We start from the raw sequence: 12,943 nt of genomic DNA on the forward strand, positions 1-12,943 counted from the left end.
ATTTTAATGTCAATAGTTAGTACTTTTAAAACTTTTGAGTACATAATTTTTCTGTAGTGTAGCGGCTCCCACCCGCTCCCTCCCCGTGCACGCGCCCGCCCCCGCCCTTCCGTGCCCGCCCCCGCCCTCCCGTGCGCGCCCCCGATCACCCCCGCCCACGATCCCGCCCCCCTCCACATCATCAGGGCTATCGATGGCCGCTACCCGCCTCCCGAACCGGCTCCCACCCACCAACGGATTTAGCCGGTGATGTCCGGTGCAGAGAGGGCCACAGAGTGGCTCTCTCTGCACCGGATTGCTAAAAAATGTTATTGCAGGATGCCTCCATATCGAGGCATCACTGCAATAACCGGAAAGCAACTGGAAGCGAGCAGGATCGCTTCCAGCTGCTTTCCAGACCAAGGACGTACGCCACACGTCCTCGGTCATTAACTGTATTTTTTTGAGGACGTGTGGCGTACGTCCTTGGTCCTTAAGGGGTTAAAGGGACACTAAACCCAAATTTTTGCTTTTGTGATTCACATAGAGCATGCAATTTTAAGCAACTTTCTAATTTACTCCTATTATCAAATTTTCTTCATTCTCTTGGTATCATTATTTGAAAAGCAAGAATGTAAGTTTAGATACCGGACCATTTTTGGTGAACAACCTGGGTTGTTCTTGCTGATTGGTGGATACATTCACCCACCAATAAACAAGTGCTGTCCAGAGTCTGAACCAAAAATTGGCTGTCTCCTTAGCTTAGATGCCTTCTTTTTCAAATAAAGATAGCAAGAGAACGAAGAAAAAATAATAATAGGAGTAAATTAGAAAGTTGCTTAAAATTGCATGCTCTATCTGAATCATGAAAGAAAAAATTTGGTTTCAGTGTCCCTTTAACTATATGCAAGCATACAGCAAAGGCTCTCCAAAACTTTATAAATGGAACACATAATGTGAATTCTTGCTCTTACTCAGTAGGAGCTGGTGCCTCAGAAAGTGTGCACACAAAATATTATGCACATTTTAATAATGAAAGTGAATTAGAGAATTAGAAAAATATGAAAGATACATTTTTAGTTTAGTGTTCCTTTAATGATTATTTATTTTAGTCTAATAGAATTTGTAACTCTATACCAGCATTGTTGTATTTTTATTTATTTTTGTTAAAGTGAAGGTTAAGTTTTATAGTTTGCAAGACATGAATGCATTTGTTATGCTTACCCTAACATAATCGCTAACTTTAAAAAAAAATAAAAAAAATTTAATGTTGAAGATATCTGTATTGATATCTCCCTACCGATGCAATGTCTGACTCCTCCCAGAATGCTTCTTTTCTTGTGTGTTGACGTATAGAGCGGTCCCCGCTTTCTACGTCAGCCCAGAGCGCGTTCATGAGGCTTTGTGAAACAGCGTATGCGCCAATCGCCGATTTCAATGTATTATGCACAAGCGCAATTCTGGTTCTTATGGGGATTCCTGGATCTGGCCAATACGCATGCAATAATCACGAGCGCGCGTAGATGCAGAGAACAATCGTGCATGAGCACAGGATAAAGTAGGCGGGTGACGTGTACTGATGGCCGCCTAACGGACAGAATTTCAGTTGGCTGATACAGAAACGTGATCAGCATGGGAAGAAAAAATAAATAAAGCGAGTTGCATCAGTGTACGCTTGGAAATGGATAAATATTGGATATAATTTTGTTTTTACATCGATTGATGACGATTCATGAATGAAAGTCCTATTTAATTTAGTTGATTTATAATATCCTGGATTGTGATAATGGTAACTTTACCTTCACTTTAAGTATAAAAGATTTACTCTTGTTAACAGCACCTACCCAATACCTACATCTACATACATGCAAACACCAAGTCAGTGTATATGTAATCCTGATAAAGCTTCTGTACGCTGCAATTGCAATAAAAAAAAGCTAATTTACTGTATTAGTTCATGAATGTCTATTTATTACAGTAGTCAGATTGTTAAAGTACTAAAGGTTAAGGAAGAACTTTGTGGTTTGAAATTGATGTGGTATTTTATCCATACACTAATAAAGTATTTTGATTTTTTTAATACATTTTACACAGAAGTTTTAAATGAATTATATGCAGAATTTAAGTTTTTTTTGCAGGGCTTGATAAATCTTACTGCTAAAATCCTCTCTGAAGCTAAGATTTTTGGCTATGTTTTGCTCATTTCATTCCCACACAATTGATTTGCTCTCTTAGTTGTACGTTGTGCTAGGAAGTTTAGTTCCTGTATGGGCATAGAAGCTGTAATTCCTATCATGACATGTAATTAATCAAATAAAAACTGCAACACAGTGCCAGCACAGTACCCACAGTAATGCTGTTAGAGAGTGTAAAGCAGTGCACATGCCCCTCAGCAAGAAATGCTGATGCACACAGTGCAGCCAAAAGCACAGCACCGTGAGAGTGGGCACGGCAGTGCTAATGGTCCTTAGGGAAAGCAGCCTCACAGTGCAGGTGCAGATAACACAGCCAGAGAAGTATTCAAGTGGTCCTCAGCAAGCAGTCTCACAGCACACAACCAACAGTGTGCACTGACTGTCCCTGCATCCATGCAATGCATGCTCTACAGTTCTACAGAGAATGGTGAAAAATACCAGGCTTGCACCCCATATATAGTGTAGGTGTGTGTATATACTGTGTAAATTGCTATATTTGACATATAATTTAAAGTGGTATGTTGCTTTATTATTTATACACATTTTAGAGTGTTTATTCACCCTTGCTGCAAGCGCTTCCCATACACATTTTTGGTATCAAAAATATATTAGGCTTGAACACCCCATTTATAATGTATGTTTTGTGTATGTGTGTGTGTGTGTATATACAGTATATATATATATATATATATATAGTTATTTAGTTAGTTAGTTAGTTAGTTAGTTAGTTAGTTAGTTAGTTAGTTAGATAATATGCATCTATTATAATATACTTATTTATGTGACAACCTAACAGTTTCTGGCTACAAAATGTTAGGTTTTGAATAAATATGTCCTAAGTACTGGTATATGTGTGTGTATACACATAGATATATATATATATATATGTGGGCAGAACTACCATTGGTGTGGCAAGTGCTGAGGGGCCCCATAGCAGTTAGTCTATGAGGCCCATTTATCAAGCTCCGTATGGAGCTTGTGGGCCTGTGTTTCTGGCAAATCTTCAGACTCGCCAGAAAAAGCAGTTATGAAGCAGCGGTGTAAAGACCGCTGCTCCATTATCCTGTCCCCCTGCTCTGAGCACAATCGAGTACGATCGGGTTGATTGACACCTCCCTGCTGGCGGCCAATTGGCCGCAAGTCTGCAGGGGGCGGCGTATTGCTCTCGGCATTCAGCGATGTCTGTCGGACCTGATCCGCACTGTCGGATCAGGTCCGACAGACATTTGATCATTCGGCCTCTATACATTGTCATATGCCTATCTGGTCATTATCTGATATAGATTCTCATCATCATTACACTGCGTAGCATACTCATCAGTGCATGAATACTCACATTATTATATAGTGCAGCTCATTCACTATTAGTGTATAGATATTCATTATACAGCACAGCATATTCATCAGAATATAACTACTCATATTTATACAGAGCAGTGTATTCATCAGGGTAAAGTGTATAGAAACTCACATCATTATACAGGATACATACAAAGCGTGTGTGTCTGTGTGTATAACAGTACTGTGCAAGTCTTAAGCCACCACCAGCTTTGTTGTTTTAGCAAAGTTTTTTTTTATTTTATTTATATTTTTATTGAGGTTTCAAAAGTAATATATTATAACAAGGTAATTGTTTAGTCATGAACATACGCAATTGTCATCATATAAACAGTATTATCCGAAAAGCATGATAATTAAGAGTTCAAACTATAGATCTCCAGCATAATATTTTCAGAGACAGTGATAATATTCATCATTCCAACGGACATACCTGTATCAGAATAGCAAGCTAAAACAATCAATGGCTAACCTCTTATTCGGAAATTAAACCTCTTTTTTACTTAGGGGGTATAGGGAAGGAAAATCAGTGGGCCAGAGCCACTCGTATAAGGGGAAGGAGGGGTATATACTGTAATATGATTTCTAGTTGAGCTAGTGAATATGCCATGACATGGAGGGGGTGTTAAATCTGCATAGGTAAATTAGAGGGTTAACATACAACCGTAAAGGGGTGGACGGTAGGAAATGGGGAGTCTGCCACAAGTAGTTACGAAAGAGGGTGGGGTAAACCTAGGTATATCAGGTAGTCATGGTGGCAAGAATATATATACATGTGGAATGGGGCTAACTAGGGTTCAGATGTAACACAGGTTCAAATGTGGATATAATATACAATAGTGGAGTAGGACTGATCTAGTGACAATATCCAATATGATTCAACTAGCAGTATAGCTCATTGAACACCTTTTAAGTATGACATAACATCTCAATCCCACTATATAACAGCATATATCCCCATCTACACATTAGACTAAAAGAAAACTTCAATAAATCATGAACACCCAAAGTGACAAAGCTGTTTCCCTAAGATGGATTTGAAAGTAAAGTAAGTGCAGAGGTTATTCTATTACTGTCCAAGTAGAGTCAGAGCTGGGGCTGTGTAGGGAATTATGCAACAACGGAGTAGAGAGCGTCCACGTGGTTAATGAACTGAACACATTAGGCTCAATAGTGGGAAACTAAATACACACAGGACCCCATATAGGTAGGAAGGACTCAAAATCACACATATATACAGAGAAACAAGAAGGGTGGACTGCAAATTAAAACAAAAATGCCCACTGCTCCATTCCGGTGAGAAAGTCTTTGCAATTAGCCTATGCCTCTTCTAGGAGGCTGGTCCGTATCGAGCCATTTATAGATGAAAGGTTTAGCCACACTGCTTGGTGTCAGAAGCTTCGGTAACCCTGTATAGAACAAAGCATTGAATAAGGGTAAGTGTGAGTCCTGTGTGACTGTAATCTCTGCGCTACTCTTTCTGCTGGATCGCCAACTGCAGCACCCCATCTGGTTTGCAGAGACAAACACCTTTCCTGGAACTCTGTTGCTTCTCCGGGAGCTAGGCGTACTTTTCCGGTAGATGGTTGAGGGAGATTTAGCTATGTTTTCTGGCTGGCAGTCCTGGGCGTAAGAAACATCTCTGGTGTCACAGATATTCGCAGAGCTGTTAGTAGGTCGGACGCTCTTTAGCTTCTCCTCTATGCCAGAACTCCGCAGGTCACTGTTTGCTGAGGCAAGTAAATTAGTAATGGCTCCGTCCTGAGGTGTTATATGTGATCGCGTAAGGCAGTCCACCCGCTCCTCTATTTCCAGACAAGGTTTAGAAATACATGCGGGCTTTGATGGGAGGTGCTGCTTACTAAGGTTAAGAGTCTCCTGCTGGGCAGCTATATCTGTCTCTTTCACCATTCTGGATATCTCATGGGCTTCCTTACTGCTGGCTATTTGTAAAGTGTAGTGTAGATCATCAAAGTTGCATAGCATCTGTAGTTCCAGTGCTTCCAACATCAGCTGTATCTGCCGATGGAAATCCCCCTCTATATCAAGGATATGAAAGTTGCAGAAATAGTTAGGTTTTTCACTAGCGTGAGATTGCTATACCCGGCTGCTAACAAGCCGGGGGGGGGGGGGATAGTTGAATATGAAAACGATATGAGGCCGCAGCCGACACTTTTTGGAGGCTCAAAAAGAATAATTTTGATATCAAATAGTTCCCCAGTTGTTTCTCTGTTAGAGTCACAAATTATGAGAAAGTTTAGCTGAATAGAGCAAAGATAATCAACAGATTATGAGGTTATAGGGAGAGCTTCTCAAATGTGCGACTCTTCATGGCTGTAGCTAGGACACGCCCCCCCCCATTTTAGCAAAGTTTTAATGACCATCCATATTTATTTTTCGGTCTCTTTATTAAGATACAAACAGAAAATACAGGAAATATGTACACAAAATATAACAAAACACAATTTTCAGAACAAAATGGCTTCTTCAGGCAAAAGTCAGTATTTAGTGTGACCGCCCTTGGAACTAAGCACATCTTGAACTCTTTTGGGGAGACTGTCCTGGAGTTTTCTGAAGTAATCTTCTGGTATATTATACCAGGCTTCTTTCAGCACTCCCCAGAGTTCTTCTTTAGACTTTGGTTGTTTTTTTTGTTTTTTTCTCTGTCCAGGTGATCCCATACTGCCTCTATAATATTCAGTTCTGGACTCTGTGGAGGTCAGTCCATGACTGAGTATTTTATCAGCTGTTTTTCTCTCCAAATATGATTTCACTGCATTAGCAGTGTGCTTGGAATTATTATCATGCTGAAAAATAAAACCATTCCCAATCAGGCGCTTTTCAGAAGGAATGGCATGATGAATTAAAACCTGTCTGTACTCTTCAGCATTCATGATCCCTTCATTTCGGACAAAGAGGCCGATTTATGAAAGGTCTTGCGGACCTGATCCGACAGTGCGGATCAGGTCCACAAGACCTCGCTGAATGCGGAGAGCAATACGCTCTCCGTATTCAGCATTGCACCAGCAGCTCACAAGAGCTGCTGGTGCAACGTCACCCCCTACAGATTTGCGGCCAATTGGAATTGCGGTGATTCCTGCCCGCCTCATCAGAGCAGGCGGACAGGGTTATGGAGCAGCGGTCTTTGTGACTGCTGATTCATAATCTGAAGACTCGCCAGAAACTTGGCCCTTCAAGCTCCATACGGAGCTTGATAAATAGGCCTCATAATCTCCAACACCACTGGCAGAAATGCAACCCCAAACCAGGACAGACCCTCCACCATGTTTCACTTAAGGCCACAAGCACTCATTCTTCCATCTCTCTCAAACTTTTTTCTCACATATTGTCGACGATTGGACCAAAAATTTTCAAACTTAGATTCGTCACTTCATAATACTATTTTCCACTGATCTTCATTTCAATTTATGTGAGCTTTAGCATATCTTAGCCTTTTCACCCTGTTGCCATTATGAAAAAGTGGTTTCTTGGCTGCTACCCTTCCACAAAGACCATTCCTGATCAAGCTTTTTTGGACTGTAGAATGTTCAACTTGGCATCCCGATGAAGCTGCCAGATGCTGAGCCAGGTCCTTGCTGGACTTCTTCCGGTCTCTCAAACTCTGAGAAACTTCTCATCAGATTTTGAAAGTTTTCTTGGCGTTCCAGTCCTTTTTTGTCCTTTACCTCTTTTGATTCTTCAAATTTCTTTATAACAGCTTGAATACCACATCTTGAGTTTCCTGTTTGTTTGCTGATTTCCCTTTGGGAGTGGCCTTGCTGATGCAACAGTATGAATGAATTTATATCTGTCAAATTCTGTGATCTTTTAGCATATTGAATGGAATGATGTGATAGAAAGTTGGTCTTATTAGTAAGCTTCCAATTAATTAAACTCATACCACATGTGAATGTAATACTCAAGCATGTATTGCACAAACCTGGTGTAATAGACCTTTTTCACAACAGTCATTTTGACATGAAATAGTAGGACAAATACAGGTGTTAGCAATGACATTAATTAGGGTTCCATTCCATTTAGGTTAACGAGTTGCTGCTATTGCTCAAGTGTAAGGGGAGGTCACACTAAATACTTGCCACTTTATCCTATAGAAGCTCTTTTTTTCTGATTTGTTTCTATTTTTTTAATACTGCATACAAATATCCTGTATTTTCTGGTTGTATTCTAATAAAGAGACTGATAAATAATTATATATGGTCATTATACTATTGCTAAAACAACAAATCTAATGGTGGCCTAAGACTTTAGCACAGTACTGTATATATACACACAAACACACACACAAAAATTATACAGAGAGGCATGTATATTATTAAGTTTGCTTATTACTGAGTTACTTCGGCCTAGATTTGGAGTTTGGCGGTAGCCGTGAAAACCAGCGTTAGAGGCTCCTAACGCTGGTTTTAGGCTAACTCCGGTATTTGGAGTCACTCAAAATAGGGTCTAACGCTCACTTTTCAGCCGCGACTTTCCATACCGCAAATTCCCCTTACGTAAATTGCGTATCCTATCTTTTCAATGGGATCTTTCTAAGTCCGGTATTTAGAGTCGTGAAGTGAGCGTTAGACATCTAACGACAAAACTCCAGCCGCAGGAAAAAAGTCAGTAGTTAAGAGCTTTCTGGGCTAATGCCGGTTCATAAAGCTCTTAACTACTGTACTCTAAAGTACACTAACACCCATAAACTACCTATGTACCCCTAAACCGAGGTCCCCCCACATCGCCGCCACTCAATTACATTTTTTTAACCCCTAATCTGCCGACCGCCACCTACGTTATACTTATGTACCCCTAATCTGCTGCCCCTAACACCGCCGACCCCTGTATTATATTTATTAACCCCTAACCTGCCCCCCACAACGTCGCCTCCACCTACCTACACTTATTAACCCCTAATCTGCCGACCGCAAAGCGCCGCCACCTACGTTATCCTTATGTACCCCTAATCTGCTGCCCCTAACACCGCCGACCCCTATATTATATTTATTAACCCCTAATCTGCCCCCCACAACGTCGCCTCCACCTGCCTACACTTATTAACCCCTAATCTGCTGACCGGAGCTCACCGCTATTCTAATAAATGTATTAACCCCTAAAGCTAAGTCTAACCCTAACACTAACACCCCCCTAAGTTAAATATAATTTTAATCTAACGAAATTAATTAACTCTTATTAAATAAATTATTCCTATTTAAAGATAAATACTTACCTGTAAAATAAATCCTAATATAGCTACAATATAAATTATAATTATATTATAGCTATTTTAGGATTAATATTTATTTGACAGGCAACTTTGTAATTATTTTAACCAGGTACAATAGCTATTAAATAGTTAAGAACTATTTAATAGCTACCTAGTTATAATAATTACAAAATTACCTGTAAAATAAATCCTAACCTAAGTTACAATTAAACCTAACACTATACTATCATTAAATTAATTAAATAAAATACCTACAATTACCTACAATTAAACCTAACACTACACTATCAATAAATAAATTAAATACAATTCCTACAAATAACTACAATGAAATAAACTAACTAAAGTACAAAAAATAAAAAAGAACTAAGTTACAAAAAATAAAAAAAATATTTACAAACATAAGAAAAATATTACAACAATTTTAAACTAATTACACCTACTCTAAGCCCCCTAATAAAATAACAAAGACCCCCAAAATAAAAAATGCCCTACCCTATTCTAAATTACTAAAGTTCAAAGCTCTTTTACCTTACCAGCCCTGAACAGGGCCCTTTGCGGGGCATGCCCCAAGAAGTTAAGCTCTTTTGCCTGTAAAAAAAAAAACCATACAATACCCCCCCCCCCAACATTACAACCCACCACCCACATACCCCTAATCTAACCCAAACCCCCCTTAAATAAACCTAACACTAAGCCCCTGAAGATCTTCCTACCTTATCTTCACCATACCAGGTTCACCGATCCGTCCTGAAGAGCTCCTCCGATGTCCTGATCCAAGCCCAAGCGGGGGGCTGAAGAGGTCCATGATCCGGCTGAAGTCTTCATCCAAGCGGGAGCTGAAGAGGTCCATGATCCGGATGAAGTCTTCATCCAAGCGGGAGCTGAAGAGATCCATGATCCGGATGAAGTCTTCTATCAACGGCATCTTCAATCTTCTTTCTTCGGGAGCCATCATCTTCCATCCGACGCGGAACATCCTCTTCTCCCGACGCCTACTAGCCGAATGACGGTTCCTTTAAGGAACGTCATCCAAGATGGCGTCCCTCGAATTCCGATTGGCTGATAGGATTCTATCAGCCAATCGGAATTAAGGTAGGAATATTCTGATTGGCTGATGGAATCAGCCAATCAGAATCAAGTTCAATCCGATTGGCTGATCCAATCAGCCAATCAGATTGAGCTCGCATTCTATTGGCTGATCGGAACAGCCAATAGAATGCGAGCTCAATCTGATTGGCTGATTGGATCAGTAGTAGTAAACAATTTTTAGTTTAGTCTCCACTCCAGCTTTAAATTAAATGGGAACGTGCAGTTTGAAAAAAAAAAAACACCACAAGATAGCATATGGGTAGTAAGTGGAGGTATCGGTTTAAGTATCGGTGCATTTTCACGAGTACAAGTACTCATGCAAGTACTTGGTATCGGTACCGATACCGATACTAGTATCGGTATCGGTGCAACCCTAATTGATAGTGTAGTGTTAGGTTTAATTGTAGGTAATTGTAGGTATTTTATTTAATTAATTTAATGATAGTATAGTGTTAGGTTTAATTGTAACTTAGGTTAGGATTTATTTTACAGGTAATTTTGTAATTATTTTAACTAGGTAGCTATTAAATAGTTCCTAACTATTTAATAGCTATTGTACCTGGTTAAAATAATTACAAAGTTGCCTGTCAAATAAATATTAATCCTAAAATAGCTATAATATAATTATAATTTATATTGTAGCTATATTAGGATTTATTTTACAGGTAAGTATTAATCTTTAAATAGGAATAATTTATTTAATAAGAGATAATTAATTTCGTTAGATGTAAATTATATTTAACTTAGGGGGGTGTTAGTGTTAGGGTTAGACTTAGCTTTAGGGTTTAATACATTTATTAGAATAGTGGTGAGCTCCAGTCGGCAGATTAGGGGTTAATAATTGAAGTTAGGTGTCGGCAATGTTAGGGAGGGCAGATTAGGGGTTAATACTATTTATTATAGGGTTAGTTATGCGGATTAGGGGTTAATAACTTTATTATAGTAGCGCTCAGGTCCGGTCGGCAGATTAGGGGTTAATAAGTGTAGGCAGGTGGAGGCGACGTTGTGGGCGGCAGATTAGGGGTTAATAAATATAATATAGGGGTCGGCGATGTTAGGGCAGCAGATTAGGGGTACATAGGGATAATGTAAGTAGCGGCGGTTTACGAAGCGGCAGATTAGGGGTTAATAATAATATGCAGGGGTCAGCAATAGCGGGGGCGGCAGATTAGGGGTTAATAAGTGTAAGGTTAGGGGTGTTTAGACTCGTGGTACATGTTAGAGTGTTAGGTGCAGACGTAGGAAGTGTTTCCGCATAGCAAACAATGGGGCTGCGTTAGGAGCTGAACGCGGCTTTTTTGCAGGTGTTAGGTTTTTTTTCAGCTCAAACAGCCCCATTGTTTTCTATGGGAGAATCGTGCACGAGCACGTTTTTTAGGCTGGCCGCTTGCGTAAGCAACTCTGGTATCGAGAGTTGAAGCTGCGTTAAATATGCTCTACGCTCCTTTTTTGGAGCCTAACGCAGCCTTTATGTGGACTCTCAATACCAGAGTTATTTTTATGGTGCAGCCAGAAAAAAGCCGGCGTTAGCTACGCGGGTCTTTACCGACAAAACTCCAAATCTAGGCCTTCGAGAGGTAAATTATGAGAGGTATAATTAGATGTTATGTCATTAAATACAATGACACAAATATGCTTTCACTTTGCCATACCGCAGGTATTAGGTAAACAACACAGAAACAGTTATATTTTTAAGCAATATGGTGCAGAAACTTGCATGGTAGGGCTGAAGACATTGAAAGCAGAAAATGGCCATAAAAAGGTATACTGAATCCTACAATTAGATTCCAAAACCAATATTATTATATGACTGGTTTGTCAATGATAGCATATTTTCTCAACAGGCTAATTTATTTTTTTGAAGTGGCATGTTACAACTCAATGGCTTAATTGACATTATACTGACAGCTATCTAGTGGAGAAAATAAAACAGTTTTTCTATGCATATGGGTGAATGTCCTAACATAATCGAGGAAAACTGTAGTAGGGTGGATTTCTAAAGACACATTATACTTAGCGTTTAATAACAATTGATTATACATTTAGGACTAGATTACAAGAGGAGTGCAATGATATTAGCCTTATCTTTGTGTTAAAGTGAAAGTAAATCCTAGCGTTTTACAAACGCTAGGATTTACTACTGAAACAAATAAAGGGGACTTTTATTCATGAAGTATAAGATACTTTATGTAGAAAGCTCCTTTATTTGATTCAACCGATCGCCATTTTTACCTTGTACAGGAACCCACGGAAAAAAAAAATTGGGCTAAGAGGTGACATTTTCACCTCTTAGCCAATAGCCGTGCGGTAAATCCGGCTCCTATGGACGCCAAGCCGGATTTACCACACGGCTATTGGCTAAGAGGTGAAAACGTCACCTCTTAGCCAAATTTTTTTTTTCCGTGGGCTGCTGTACAAGGTAAAAACGGCGATCAATTGAATCAAATAAAGGTGCTTTCTACATGAAGTACCTTATACTTCATGAATTAAAGTACCCTTTATTTGTTTCAATAGTAAATCCTAGCATTTGTAAAACGCTAGGATTTACTTTCACTTTAACATCACTTGGGTGTATACTCTGGTCTCTCTTCAGAATGCACAAATCTTTCGCCTTTCACTAAAGATTTCCGTGAAGAGGAGCATAACTGAGTTTCTTTGCAAAAAAAAAACACACAAGAGTGCAATCAATAGCAAATTTACTTTTTCACTCATATTATACGTCAAACATTATTTGTAACACTCAAACAATAGTCTAATATCTGCATGTTGTATAGCGCACTAAATAGTATAGTATAGTGCACAAAATACCCCACATAATAGACTTCTATAGGGGACAGTAAAATTCATATGAATATCACTCAAGTTCTAAGCTTATTGTGCACTAAATAGAGTTCTTCATGTAGTTCTGTGATATACTATTAATAATAATAATAATAATAATAATGGTTTACTTCAGGTATTAAAAAGTGCTCATTTTACAGTAGTGTTTTGGATTGCGCTCAAGTGCAACACTTAAAGGATATGATATTTATATGCTAAATTGCTTGAAAGTGATGCAGAATAACTGTGAAAAACTGACTAGAAAATATTACCTAAACATCTCTATGTAAAA

The 12,943-nt window shown here is 39.2% G+C and overlaps 1 pseudogene; it reads left to right on the forward strand.

Annotated features, from left to right (window-relative positions):
* Positions 1-12,404: 12,404 nt before the first annotated feature.
* LOC128646348 (uncharacterized) lies at positions 12,405-12,494 on the forward strand (annotated as a pseudogene).
* Positions 12,495-12,943: the final 449 nt, after the last annotated feature.

Source organism: Bombina bombina, chromosome 1 (assembly GCF_027579735.1).
Source record: "Bombina bombina isolate aBomBom1 chromosome 1, aBomBom1.pri, whole genome shotgun sequence".
Taxonomy (NCBI): domain Eukaryota; kingdom Metazoa; phylum Chordata; class Amphibia; order Anura; family Bombinatoridae; genus Bombina; species Bombina bombina.